The sequence below is a fragment of the Equus przewalskii genome, chromosome 4, assembly GCF_037783145.1.
Source record: "Equus przewalskii isolate Varuska chromosome 4, EquPr2, whole genome shotgun sequence".
NCBI lineage: Eukaryota > Metazoa > Chordata > Mammalia > Perissodactyla > Equidae > Equus > Equus przewalskii.
The window spans coordinates 99,671,260-99,686,589 of NC_091834.1; the positions used below are offsets into that span (position 1 = coordinate 99,671,260).

A 15,330-nucleotide genomic window follows, 5' to 3' on the forward strand; every position below is an offset into this window, starting at 1 on the left:
ACTTGTGAGTGGTGAATGTACCATATAATGTCATCAGACAAATAATCAATTGGCAAATAACGTTTGCAACAGTTATGACAGATACAAACAGTTCATATAAATAGAAACTTTGCAAAGAATGATAACTTGGAGGTCTAGAGAAGAGCACATGTACATGGCCAGTAAACTTCCGGAAAGAATTTCAACCTCTGTGGTAGTGAGAGAAGTGCAAATTAAGTAGCAATGAGTTACCATCATCAGAGGGTCCCACAATTAAGAGTGACGATACCTACTGGTGCGTATGAATAAGTTACAAGGATACTCTTAATCCATTTCTGGTAAAAATGGAAATTGTTACAGGCGTTCAAAAAGCAACATGGGAATATCTATTCAAGTAAAAAAAAATGCAAGCCATCTTTCAGGGCCACAGTATCATTTTCATGGGCCCTAGGAACTTTTGCCTTTGGGGGCATTTTTCTGTACTAAAATACACACACACACACACACACGTAAATGTGTATAAAATATACTTTATGACTGTGTTGATATAAAGATGTATATAACCCAGACTGGATTCATTATTATCCTATTCATTTTTTCTTCTAATTTTAAAATAAATTAAGATTAAAATATTTCCTGGGTCCTTAAAACTCTCATGGGCCCTTACCACTATGCCTTCTGTGCCTCATGCCATCAGCCCCAACTCTTCACCCAGAAATCTATCCACTGGGAATCAGGTAAACTTCAGTGATATTTACTACAGTATGGTGATACTAGCAAAAACTAGAAACAAAATGAACACCATTGGCAGGCAATAGTGGAATAAGTTAGGATGTACATAGCATGATCCCATTCTGGTAAAACAATCAGAGACAATAAAACATGTTTTTGAGCGTGTGAGTTGTCTCTGTCAGTGTCTACTGGAGCCTAACAAACCTCCCTAAAACTTAATGACTTCAAACAGCAGCAATTTCATCTGCCCATTATTCTAACAGGTTAGCAATTCGGGAGAAGCTCCACTGGATAGTTCTTTTGCTAGTCTCCCCTGGGGGAGCTCATGCAGGTGCAGTCAAATGGCAGCTCGCCTGGGGCTGGATGGGCTATTATGGCCTCCCTCACCAGTCAGATGGTTAGTCCTTCTCTCCTCAGGGTCATGTATCTCCAGTAAGCTAGCCCAGGTTTCTGCACATTGTAGTAGGAGTGTACTTAAAAGCAAGAGAAGACATGACCACCAACTTTGCAAGTGTAGGCTTGTATCACATTTGCGAATGTCTCTTTTACCAAAGCAAGTCACATGATCAGGCCCAGAATCAGTGCGAGTGACTATGCAAGAGTGTGGATGGAGGGAAGAATGATTCATTGGGGAACATTACTGTAAAATTCTACCACTGTGTGTAACTGAATAATTATGTACAAATGATTCTGTTGGCATGGTAAAGATCAGCAAGAAAGAGGAAAGAAAGTCACCCCTAATTTTTTTAGGACAGAATTAAGTTCCATAGTGCTTCTTAATGATTTCTATTACTCATTTATTCACTCATTAAAAACCTATTTATCAAGTGCCTCCATTATGTCAGATGTGCTGAGTGTGGAACACATGAAAGCCAAGCTTCTGGGAAGGTGGACACTGAGGGACAAGCCCATAACTAAAACTGCTTATTTAATTACTGTAACACCATCTTTGGGGGATTAAAAAAAGAAGATTGCACATTTGCGGGTTATAATTTCTTAGTCTGTGTTCTCCTTAAAGCAAAGTCTGAGACAAAGGCTTCTTGTAGTTAGATCATTAGGAATATAAACTCTTGGTGCTTGTGTGAAGCCAGGATGCGGGAAAAGAGTAAAAACCAATACAAACATGCGTTACCAACTTGACAATGGCTATGTGAGATGGATGCTCAGTCCAGTGGGAATTTTGAGGAGCCTTATGAAACACGTGGTGGAACTCTCTGCCCAGGAGTACAAAAGGATGAAAATGATTCCCATTCCCCTTTGGTCAAGGGTGGCCCCAAGAGCGTTGAATTTGCCACATTTCTAGGGTATGCATGCATGAGTGCCAAGTGGGTTTCTGTGCATATCCCTGCTCTGCAGCATCAGTGAGCCCTCAGGGCAAGAAGTCAGAGGAGCTTGGCAGATGTTGTATCTGTGAATAGCTGGTCAAAGCCTCAAAGGATTAGTCACTGCAGGAGTAGCTGGAATAAGAGGTAGGACCAAGGGAACATAAAGTGATATACAAGAGATGTCTGATACAGTCCAAAATTGAAACTGACTCATGCCTTCCATTAAGTCCAGTCTGTCACAAAGTCATATTCAGGTGCTTGCTAACAATCTCTGCAAAGGTTCAACACAAAAGATTTGTGGAATAAACTAGAATCTCTATTGTTACAGCTGAATCCACAGCAATAGTTGATATTACTCATCGCTTCCTCCACCTCATCCTCAGCCAGTATGTCAGCTGGTTGCTTTCCTGATGTAGTGACCCAGACTTTCATCTCCAAGGTGTCTATGTCCTTACTTACCTTGCCCTTGACCAGACATGGATACTACAGTTGCCCATTCACCATTAACAGCGAACACAGAAGCACCAATAGACACTGCATTCAATCCCCAAGGTTCCAGACATACTTCTCCCTATCCCCAATGTGGAGCAGCAGCCCCATGGCCTCACCATAATCAAGCTCAATTACCCCTACCAGCATGGCAGCTTTCTCTGCTTGAAGGTCCACTGGCATGAGGAGCCCAGAAGTGATCAGGTTATAGCCATTGCTTCAAGTACACAGGGATCCTATATTTGAGGTATACGGTAATACTAATGGTTCCCATGGTCATCTGCCCATTGGACTTCTCTGCTGGTTGATGTCTATAAACTCTCACCCCAGCCATAGCTGGAACCAAGGGAATGTGGAGCTGTAAGCAAGATGTGTCTGAATCAGTAATACATACTCTGCATGTAGGAACTAATTATCCACCCCATTTCTTTCTTTCCTTTCCTCATTTCTTATCATCTACACAATGAAATCAGAACTTTGTACATTTAATATATAAATGTATTATTGTATAATGTAATAAGGTATAAATGTACATTTATACAACACACATATTACATTTGAATTATTTGTACATGTGTTCTATAATGTCCCATTTCTATTAGGGTGTTGATCATTAAATTATTATTTGATAAAAATTTTCCTTCTATGGAAATTTCCTGAGAAAAATACAGAATTTTTGTAGAGGATTTAGAAGCTTTACTATATAATAAGAGATGAGTACTACAGATCCTTGGAAAACATAACTCGTTATTCTTCCACTCAACACAATAAACATCTGGTAAAAATCACACATATTGATCATAGACAGAACTTTCTGATAGAGAAATTGTATTTGGCTTTTGTCGGTTATTCTTCATGTGGGTTCTTCTTTTCAAGAGAGCTGAGCATGAGTGGAAGAAAGTCACAAACTGAGCTGAGGGGGAAGGAGGAGGTTTGCGTGGGGAATGGAACCTGCACCCGGCAGCAATGTCATGTCTATTTGTTTAGTTACTGGTCCCTAAGGAAGGATGATGTCAGTCAAGGTAAGAGCTGGGCAAGCACAACTGAAACTAACCTCTTCCTCAAACAACCCCATAAACATTAAATAGCAAGTAAGTTAACAAAGGCAGAAGTGAAGAAATTGTTCGGTAGAAAGAAAAAAGCATACTTTAGGACACACCATAATGCTGTAAGAAATCACTAATGTATCTAGAAATACTGGACAATGAGATATTCTCCATAATAAATATTTTCCACAGCACTTAAATATTCAATGAGCTCTTATTGACTGACTTGTGTGCAGGGTACTGTGCTGCTAGGTGGGGACAGAGAAAAAAGAGTCACGTGGCTCTTTCATGCATTGAGATAAGTACGATTTATCCAAAAATGTTTAACAGGTTTTCCTGTCTTCTTAAATGAGAAAACAAACTTAATATAGCTTTCTCCTGATGGCCCATTCTCCTAATGGACTTTCTTCCACTCATGCTCAGCTCCCTCAAAAAGGATAATGACATCATTATCATGGTCAACCATTCTACTTGGCGATGATGATGCTTTTTCCCCCCCTTTTTCTTTCTGCTAAAAATAGGATCAATGAACTCAGAATAAGTCCACAGAAGCTTCTGTTACAGTGTGAATAGTTTAATGCAGCAGTTTCAATGTGCCTAGATTAGTAGCAGATAACTCAAGGTTCTGGAATATTTAAAACCTTACTTCCTTGCTTCTTGGCTGTATGTAGGAATGCTGAAGTTACTGACCACTTAATCTCTACTGATGTGGCTTATTTTGAAGACTAGTAACTCCATAATTTATTTCTGAGGTGGCCTTAACAGAACCTCAGGCGGAAGAAAGTTTTGCAAGTCAGACTTAATCACAATAATAGTCTAGTGCTTTAGAAACCTGTCCTGTTATTTTTTTAAAAGCCTGAATGTGTATAATCCTCTCATCTCAAAAGAATTTGGAGAAAGACACTGGGAGGGAAGTCCTTTATCCTAAATCTAAAGTTAATGTCCTGTAGCTATTTCAGTTTTAACAAAACAATCTCGACTTTTGTCCATTGATGAATGTTGTCTATTTTCTAATGGATTATCCATATTTAACTCTCATTTTAACTTTGAGAGAAGAGCTCTGAAATCATCAATAATATTTTAATCACTACACCAATTTTTAAGTAATAGACAAGGTATAATAAATGCTTAACAAAGATACCCAGGCTATTATGGCCTTTTGACATATGTTCCGTAACTACTAAGATCATAGAGTGCTTGGCCAAAATGAAACTTGACCATCATACCATCAAATGCCTCATTCCTTAGAGGAGAAAATTCATACTTAGAAAAGTTAAGTGACAAAGTGTATAAATCATATGCACAGTAATTTACAGAACAAGGACACAAAATAGGAACTCTGACTCTTGGTCCAGACATCTTCCCACCGTATTATTCCTCCCTACTACCTTTACTTGTGTGTGTGGAGGTAATTTTGTTTGTTTTTGGCTTGGATAATATAACACTATAAACACAGTGTTTTCTGCTATGGAAAACAGCCCATCTATTTCCTGTTCAAGTTTCAATGCTCATATTTTTAGCGGTTTATTTTTCCATTAAATTCTAACAGCATTATTTGGCACTTAAAGTCAGTGGTATTACCTCATTCATTAAATTAAACTATAATAAAACATTTTTTAAGCTCTGAAATAGTGTAAGATATAGTTATCCTTGTATTATTTGATTTATCAGGGCAACTTTACTCAGAATGACTGAAGTTTGCAAAGGAATTAACACTTTCTAATCAGAGCCAGATTTGATTTTTTGTTAAACTGAGTTTTGCTTAGCTAAAAACAATTGGAGAATTTCCTTCCTCCATTTTTCTTTCCTCAACACACATACACACGCAGACATAAATAAGAAAAATCTACTCTTCCTTCAAGAGACTTTTCCTCGGTAAAACACTCCTTCACTCTTCTGCACGCTATCCTTCAACAATAAGAACAAAATACACCTTTTTCCATGATGAAATTAGTATAAACAATTCAGCATAATTAAGAACAGGGACTCTGTAGCCAGAGTTCCTGTGTTCCAATTCTGGCTCTGCCTTCTCCTAGGTGAACAATCTCAGACAAGTTAACTAATCTCTCTGTGCAGATGGCAGAGAGAGCATTGAGGACAAGCTCTCAGAGAATAGTTCTGTCTATGGGTCAGGAGCAGAAAAATGACAGTGCAGGACACAGGAAAGGAGTGGTTAGAGGGGCAGGAGCAGGCAGATAAGTCCAAGGGCACAGAAACTTAGAGAAGAATGAATTTCGAGGAGGGTACAGCCAACAGTGACTGAATCTCCTGAAATCACGGGGAATGAGGACTTATAAAAAGTCAAGGTTGACATCCATGGCATTCTTGAAAGTGAAACAGTAGTGTTAACTTTCTGACTTGAGGAGGTTTAAGGTGTAAGTGGTGAAGAAGCAGAAGGTCCCTAGGTTTGACTGATAAACAGGACTAGAGGGCAAGAAACATATATTATTTTCCCCCATCATCTAAGATAGAGGAGATCAGTGCAGTTGAACAGACAGAGAAGATGGAGCTAATAGGAAAATCAAGAAAATGATTATGTTAAGTTATCTGAGGAGTTGCATGGAATAATGGTGTTGGGAAGGAGCTGTGAAGAAGGGTCTTTTTAGCCTCTTCGTGCCAATCTACTCATCCTTTAAGACTCAGCTTAAAGTGACTTCACAAATGAAGCCCTTCCAGACTGTCCTAAACCAGGTTATCCAATCCCTTATCTAAAGTGTCCAGATACTTTGTTTATATAACACTTAGCAACTTATACCATATTTTCTCTCTCAATATGTCTGCCCATGTATTAGATAGTAAACTCCTCAGAGCCAGGATCTATGATTCACTCATTTTTTAATTTCTTGTACAAGGCATAGCCCTTTTTCTAGTACAACATTAGTAGATATTAATAAATAAGCAAACTAATTAGAAATAGGAAAGGGAAAAAGACCTGTTTAGTGCAGTTATATTGAAGGAGGGGAATATAGATGCCAACACATCTTTTTTTTTTTTTTTTCTGCTTTATCTCCCCAAATCCCCCCTGGTACATAGTTGTATATCTTATTTGCAGGCCCTTCTAGTTGTGGCATATGGGACACCGCCTCAACTTGGCCTGACGAGCGGTGCCATGTCCACGCCCAGGATCCAAACCCTGGGCCACCGCAGCGGAGCACGCGAACTTAACCACTTGGCCACGGGGCCGGCCCCTGACGCCAACACATCTTGAGTCAATGTTCTTAGTCTCATTACTGGAACACAGTGAAAATGAGAGTGAGAACGTTAGAAATGGGAATAGAGGATTAGGTAAATGGAGCAAGAGACAAAATAGACAACCTCTAAAGGACCTAAGCAAGTCTTATGCAGAGTTGCTAGCTCTATGGTAGAGACCAATTAAATTGAGGAAGCATGAGTCTGCAGTGTGCCCATTTGATTTTATAGCATTCTTTTTCTCTCTTCTATAACCTGAAAGTAATAATGAAGAAAATATAAGCAGAGCTTGGCCCAGATTGAGTCATGAAAATAGGACAATTTGATGTTTTGTGGAGTGAAGTTCAAAGAATATCAAGAATGGATATTGACATCACCATAGAATATGGAAGTCATGATGATACAGAGACAAAGAGTTGTAGTTTTATGACTAGCATTGCAGAGGTATTGGGTTATTGTTTTCCTTAATGGAGCACCTTGGAGCTACTACAAAGAATGGAGGGACTTGGGAAGAATCCGACAAAAGGCAGAAATGGGATGGATGTGGGTAAGAGAGAGTAGAAATGAAATAATAAATGTAGATTTTACTCCGATTTCCAAAACTTTTTTTGAAGGACTTGTCAGGTAAGAGAACTGTAAGCTATGGTTTTATTAACAGGAAGTCAAAACTTTGTCTTTTATTTTTCTTCTAAATTACCCCTTTCGCTTGAGACTGGGACAGGGGAAAGAACCCATTAGAGGACGATAGCGAATAACATCTCATACAGAAATTACATTCATGGAAAGATCACGACGTAATATTAGTATGCAGAATATCTTTTTTTTAAACCCACGCTCTCTAGCACCACCATGTGCTGTGTGCCAATAATGAGACAAGAGTTCCTAGGAGAAATAATGTAATTTACACAGGGCATTCAGTCAAGCTTTAAAAACGACATCCTAAGAGGCAGAAAACATGAGGTTAATATTCAAGTGTTAATGAGAACTTAGGTATTGTGAGGCTTACATTGTGCTAATTAAAAATAATTGCACAGTCCTAGAATTAGGAGCTTTCGCAGGGGAAGGTCTCAAGGCCATTGCTGCCTCCCTGGATTTCCAGCGTGGCTGGGCACAATCCTCAGGAGTTACCTTAACAGGAATAATGAGAGTCTGGGAAAACTAGTTTTCCAACCAAAATCACTAGAGCCTGATTGAGATCAGAAAGTCAACTTCATCATTTCAAATGAGAAATATCTCTTTCCAATAGGGACGCTTATTTTTGAAAGACGCTTTAGATCAGCAAGTGGCTTAGTGATTAAAAGAGATTAGAATAAAGAGGCCCCAGAGACCATCCTATCCTGAACACCACCAACCCAAATATGCCCCACCCCCTTTCAAGGGCTAAGAATTACTCTTTTGCTTTTTCTGGTACATCCATGTTTTCCATTAAAAGGCTTCTGTATTAATTCAAGAATAGAGTCTCCAGAAACCAGCCTCCCTTTTTAACATCTTGTCACTTGGTCCCTATAGCAAGCCTGTAGTAAGTATGTGGTCCCTCTGACATGAAAGTGAAGACATTCAGAAACTATTGATACCCAAAATGTCACATTACAGCATATATTAGCAAATGAACTATAAAGTTTATTTTATGCTTCTTTCCAATTTTATATCAAATCATTAGACCTGAACTTTTTCCCTTTCGGTGCAATCAGGAATAGGCTATGATGTTCCAAAGATAATCTTTCTGCATGTGTTCATTTTTGACTTGAGATTAATTTTCTAACACATTTCATCCATGGCCACTTCTAGCAGTTTGTATGCTTTAGAAGGTAATAATAGGAAGGATGTACACATGCTTAATTACCTCTCTCAAAGCATGAGGTGTAGAAAAGGGCCAGGAGAGCCTTCCTTAGCTCATCAGCATCAACAGAGCTCTAGAGAGCTGTTGCTTTGTACTGTTCAGAGCATACAGCATAAGACCTTGCACACATGGACCAAAAGTAACTATCTTATCAGGAACATATTTCTCTCTTAAAAGTAAAGTAGCAGAACATGGTGGAGAGTCCTCCTCCATATCACCTACAAGAAAGTTGGGTATTGTGAATAATGTTGCCATGAACATAGGAGTGCGTGTATCTTTTTGAATTAATGATTTCACGTTCTTTGGATAAGTACCCAGAAGTGGAATAGCTGGATCGTATGGTAGTTCTATTCTTAATTGTTTAAGAAATCTCCATGCTGTTTTCTATAGTGGCTGCACCAGTTTGCATTCCCACTAGCAGTGTATGAGAGTTCCCATTTCTCCACATCCTCTGCAACACTTGTCATTTCTTGTCTTGTTAATCATAGCCATTCTGACGGGTGACAGACAAATACTGTATGATTTCAATCATGTGGAAGATAAACAAACAAACACATATAAGGAGAAGAGATTGGTGTTTACCAGAGGGGAAGGGGTTGGGTGAAGAGTGGAAGAGGTAAAGGGGCACGTATATATGGTGATGGATAAAAACTAGACGATTGGGGGTGTACACAATGCAGTCTATACAGAAGCTGAAATATACTAATATACACCTGAAATTTATACAAGGTTATAAACAAATATGATCTTAACAAAATAATTTAGAAAAAAGAAAGTTGGAAAAGCTCAGAGGTCGGGGGAGGAGAGCTTGGCCCCGTCAATTGTCAGCTATATGTCTGTATTAGTTTCCTAGGGCTGCTGTCACAAAGTGCCACAATCAGGGTGACTTAACAGAAATTTATTGCCTCACAGTTTTAGAGGCTGGAAATGCAAAATCAAGGTATCTGCAGGGTTGGTTCCTTCTGAGGCCTGAGAGGGAGAATCTGTTCCGTACTCCCCTACCAGCGTCTGGTAGCCTCAGGTGTTGTTTAGCTTGTAATTGGCCTTTTCCGTGAGTCTTTATATGGTCTTCCCTTGGTAGGCATCTGTTTCTGTGTCCAAAAGTCCCCTTTTTATAAGGACACAAATCAAGTTGGATTAAGGCCTCCCCTAATAACTTCATCTTAATCGTCTCTAAATACCTTATTTCCGGATGAGGACGCTGTCTTAGGTACTAGGGGTTAGAACTTCAGCATCTCTTGGGGGACACTTTCCAATTCATATCCGTTTCCTTTTTGAATCATCAATGAGTATGTGAAAATTGAAGCCATGATACAGAATCACAGATCTGTTTTTTCCCCCTCCGTTCCCAGGGACCTGCCTTTATATCTTAATCCTTTGTTCTATCTGAGTCATGTCTTATAACTCCATCCTATCTTCCATGACCCCTTACAATAGTGTTCTAGTTGATATTAGCTTTTTATAGCCTATTGTTTACACAGCTGCCAAGAGATATTTCTTAAACACAAAACTAATAATGTCACTATGTTACTTTATACTCTTTATCCTATCATTACAGAATAAATACAGACTCCTTAGCATGGTATTCAAGGCCTTTAGTGTCAAATCACTAAATAGAGGATAACAATATACACTTAAGAACTATGAAAACAATTTTTAAATGGAAAATTTTAATAATTTGGATAGCATAAAATATGTTTATACATCAAAAACTACATATTCAGGGTTATAAGGCAAAAAACAAGGAAGACAAATATTACAAAAACACAGATCTTAGTCGTGATTTATATTATAACCAATTTAAGTTAATATAAAAATGCTCACAATAAATAAGTGAGCAAATCCATAACTTTACACCTCACAAAAGATTAAAAGAAACTCCCCAATGTATATTTGAAAATAAATTTTCCAACTGTTAAAAAATACAAATAAAACAATAATGAAAAGCTTTTTTTTTTTTTTTTTTTTTTTTGCCAATCAAATAAGATACTGTCTTTTCTTTCTGTTTGGTTTTAAATCAGAGTCTAGCCGGTGCAGATACAGATGCGTTCACAGGCAGAGTTGTCACTTTTAGGTTCTTGGGAATTTGAATTTAGCACTTATTTTGTGGCGGCAGAGAGTGAGATGGGTCTCGAGTCCCTGACAACCCTAAGGCAAAGTGGCCATTATATGTCCTGGATTCCGATAGTTTACACTAACTTCTCATTCCCTTGAAGGTGGTCTGGAAAGGCGGTAAGAGGGGCTGGCATTCAAAAAGAGAATGAAATACAAGCTCCCCCAAATTTACTACTGGAGGCAGGAAAACAAGAGGTTATCTTTTCTTTTTTTATTATTTACAACTTTTTCAAAATTCATTAAAGAGTAACAATTCTTTTGATAATCAGAAATACCGTATTAAACAAAAATTGACTCCGTCTCACACATCCTAATAAAAACTCCCACACTTGAACTTAGCAATCTCTATCAATTTTTATTCTACTTTTTTCCTTTCATGGTTCAAACTCCTGTAATAGCGCCATCACCACCCAATTCCACTGATGAGTTCCTTTCCTTATAATCTGGTTTCTACAAACACCACCACCCTGAAATATTTAAAAAGTCACCCAAATCTCCTCGCCAAATGTATTGCCATTTTCCCTACCCTCGTTCTGTTCCTGTTTTCTGCACCAGTTCATACTGTTGAGAGTTCTCCTTCTCCTTGGGAGTAGCTAGCTCCTCCTTTATGTTCTGCCCTCGCTTTATTTCCAGCACATTAGGCCTGTTGCACGTCTTTGCTCTTAAACCCTTTGCTCTTCCCTCTGCCTGTGAGTTGGCATCTTTTGTTAATCAAGAATCCTGGGAGTACATTAGGTGCTTAATAAAATTTGTTCTTTAAGTAGAGCAATCATATTATTTCTGTAGAGGTGTGATAGGCAGAATAATCCCTCCACCCAAATTTGTCTGTGTTCTAACCACCCATGGAAACTGTGAATATGTTACGTTACATGGCAAAGAGACTTTTTAGTTAAGTTAAGGACCTTCAAGTAAAGAGATTATCCTGGATTATCTGGGTAGGTCTGATGTAATCATGACTCTCCTTAAAATAGAGAGAGGTGACAAGGAAAGCAGAGAATCGAAGTGGGGTGTGAGAAAGACTCCACCAGTCACAGCTGGCTTCAAAGATGGAGACATGGGATGATGAACCAAGGATGCGGGTGAACTCTGAAAGCTAGCAAAGGCAAGAAAGGGATTCTGCCCTAGAGTGTTCAGAAGGAACACAGCCCTACCAACACCTTAAATTTAGCCCAGTGAAATCCATTTCAACCTGCTGATCTCCAGAACTGTAAGATAATAAATTTGTGTTGTTTTAATCCACTGAAAATTTGGTTATTTGTTATAGCAGGCATATGAAACTAATACAGCAGTATTTTGTCATTTTCCCTTGTACCTAATGTGATAACAAACAGACAGCATTTATTCTTTAATGAAAATGAGTAAGATATTTAAGACTTGTCACTTTCTGGATTTTACGTTATGAAATTCAGTCTGAGGTGTTCCATAGTAATATTTCTGAACATCTGAGATATATTTAAGAATATATAGTATAATACGGGAACTTTTATTTGGGACTAGGAGTTGCAACAGAGAAAAATTACTTTTCCAATAAATCAATGGACTTGAAGAGTCTATTTATTTTGCCATCAGTCCAATTACCTTTCTGTTCTTCTGCAGTCTACTCACAAAACTCGATTATTGACGCTGGCTCAGATCCTTCTCTTTCCTCAGTGGCTGCTGCCTTAGCCCCTCGTGCTCTGTCATCTTCTCAGGCTTGATGTTCACAAACTGTGCAACTCAGCCAGGACTGCAGTATGTACAGAGCTAACTGGCTGAGGAACACGGGGAAAATATTTTGGTTACCTCATTCTCTGCATTAAAATTTCAATATGCTCAATGCTTTTTAGTTTACAAAGTATGTAATTTCATTTAATCTTCACAATAACTTGGTGAAGGACGTATTATTGCCTTCATTTTACAGTTGAGAAACCTAAAAGTTAAGAGCAGTTTCCAGGTAGTGGATGACAGAAAGGAGGTTTGAACAAAAATCTCTTAATTTCTTACTCAGTTATAAAACTAATGCAATTAATTTTACTGTATTACAGCTGTCCTCGCCATTTTACCTCAGTGCCATTATTCCAGATATACATTTTGTAAGTGTATTTTCAACGATGACATAGCTTGTGCACGTTATAAAATAATGTGAAAACACAGAAATAGAAGAAATGTTTTAAATCTTCCTTAATCTTACTACTCAAAGATAACCACTGTTACTGTTTTGGTGTATTTCTTTCCAAATATTTTTCTGTACATTCATCCAAGTATATTTCTTTAGATGTACTTTTATTTGGAGTTTTATATCCCATTCCGTTTTTATTATTTTGAATGAAGTGAGTTGGCATTCTAGTCTTATTTTATTTAAAATTTTACTGCGTTGCCTTTCAGTGACGTATTTTTCCTATTTATATTTAGGGAGAAATAAAGAATTAGTGCACCCTTCTTGTGTTAACCTTTTTTCTGGATTAGAGCCGTGCTTCTCAAAATGCAGGCAGGACCTGAAGCATCGGCATCACTTGGGAGCTTGTTAGAAGGGCAAATTCTCTACTGAGTCAGAATCTTCGGGGTGAGGCCTGGGAATCCCTGTTTTAACAAGCTCTCCAGGTGATTTTCACACATGGTAAAGTTTGGACTAAAGTATTTGGTTTTCCATTTGTATTGATGAGGCCAAAGCAGCTAGTAGGCCTGCCGTAGGTTAAAGACAAACAAAATAATTGTCATACTTTGAAAAAAAAGAGAACTTCTTGCTTACCCATATTTCCCTCATCCACCTGCCTTCAATATCTACTCTTAGTCAATTACTTGGGTTAAGGTCTGTAGCCCTCTTTAAATGCCTATATGCTTGCTTAGAAATGGAATCATTACCTACCCCTCTCACCATCCAATCATGCTTTCATATTCGATGCCTCTGCTGGTTAGCCACCTAATCATTCACTCATCAAAATCAGAATAGGATGAAGAACAGGTACATTTTAAGTTTCGTTCTGACAGCTTTTCTTAAACATCTACCATGTTAGATTATATGCAGTAGGGAAGAAAAACACATTTTCTAGACCCTTCCCTCAAGATAATTCACAATCTTACTAGGAAATAAAATTTTGATATATGAAATTCAATTAACGGCAGTCAACCAAATCCTAAATTGACTATAATCAAGTATTATAGTACACAAGATGAGTAGTGAAGGCCCTGGACTGTTCAGAAGGATAGACAGGTAGACCAGGGAAGCTCTTCTTAAGGAAGGAGGCATGTGAGGGGGGCCTAAATATTAATTATTATATTAATAGTAAAACCCTAACTATTAAATGTTTACCGTGGGTCCGACACATGCAGTTTTAAGCAATTGATGTTGATTATTTCCTCCAATTCTCATAACACCATTATAATATACCTGTGATTGCTATTTTCCAGACAAGTCAAATGAAGTTGAGTAACTTTCCCAATGTTGTATAAATAGTGCTTTCTGGGGCCAGAATTTCAAGTCAAGTCTGTTGGACTGCAGAGCCCAGTTTCTCACCACTTATCCTTAGCAGTTCACTCTGATCAAGAGGGTTTATGGATGGAGAAAGAGGCTTGAAGTACATTCCAGATAAAGGCAACCCCAGTTCAGGAGAGCAAGCTCCTGTGTCAGATTCATGTGACCAGACTCAGGGCTCATGTTGGCAAATTGCTAAAGTCCAGAGAGATCTGTTAGGATTATGGAAGGTCTTGCGTGCATAGATGGTGATCTGGGATAGAATATCATAGATACTAAAGAACCATTACACATTTTTGAACATAATGAAAGTAATGTTTTAGGACTAGACTAACATTGAATAAAAAAGCATAATTTGGTGGGACGTGAACAGATATTTTGGTACGACAGCCAATAAATAGGGCAATTTTTGTAAACCAAATCCAAGATGATAAGGATGACTGGGGTGTTGACAGAGGGAAAAAAGAATGACTCATTATTAAATATTAGAAGAGAAAGTTAAAAGGTGTTAATGGCAGATTGGCTGAAGGGACTAAGAAAAAAACTTTAGAATTTGAATCTGATACTCTGGATGATTTTGAACTATACACAAAAATTGTAGTAATCTGGAGAGAGATTGTCAAAAGTTAATAGAGCAGCCACCTCCTCTTCCAATAGCACTTTGTGCTTGAGCAGTACCCAAATAGTGAGTGAACAAACCCTCCTCCAAAGGTCCCTAAACTGTGTTGTTCACAGCTGCATTCCTGTTGCCTAATCCACTGCTCGACGTTTCATAGGTACTCAATAACTCTGTGCAGGAGGAAGGACAGAGGGAGGGGAGGAAAGCAGGATTAAGTAAATCAAAGAATTTTAGAATTGTTTCAGTTTAGTGTGTTGCTGTTGAAATGAAACAGAATTTAAGGTCTAACATCTTTGGAGAGAGGAAACCATGGAAAGCCAAAGGGAAGCACAGAGAACGTGGAAGAGGAAGGAAGAAAGGGGAGGCTGAGAATCAGACCTCCTCCTTAATAATTCAACAGACAACAGGAGCATGAATTCAAGTGCACTTTACCAAAAGACCCCACTACTTGTATATCAGATAGGTAGATTTTTACCAAAAATAGTTGTTCGTTTTGGATAGAGACCTTTCAAATTCATCATAGGTGTCAATGGTGGAGCTGTTTA

General features: G+C 38.2%; 1 protein-coding gene and 1 long non-coding RNA gene across 3 annotated transcripts in view; one reads left to right on the top strand and one right to left on the bottom strand.

The window, feature by feature from the left end:
• The window catches only part of CNTNAP2 (contactin associated protein 2), a 1,871,069-nt gene that overhangs the window by 1,187,697 nt on the left and 668,042 nt on the right, over positions 1 to 15,330 (top strand). The gene's annotated exons all lie outside the window — the stretch shown is intronic.
• LOC139082932 (uncharacterized) overlaps positions 1 to 15,330 on the bottom strand; it is a 44,475-nt gene that overhangs the window by 16,925 nt on the left and 12,220 nt on the right. Inside the window, exon 3 of one of the 2 annotated variants that reach the window (XR_011539305.1) lies at positions 12,294 to 12,466. This is a non-coding gene — a long non-coding RNA (uncharacterized lncRNA). Of the gene's footprint in view, positions 1 to 12,249; positions 12,467 to 15,330 lie in introns of those variants that run through there. The other variant, XR_011539306.1, reaches the window with a different exon arrangement.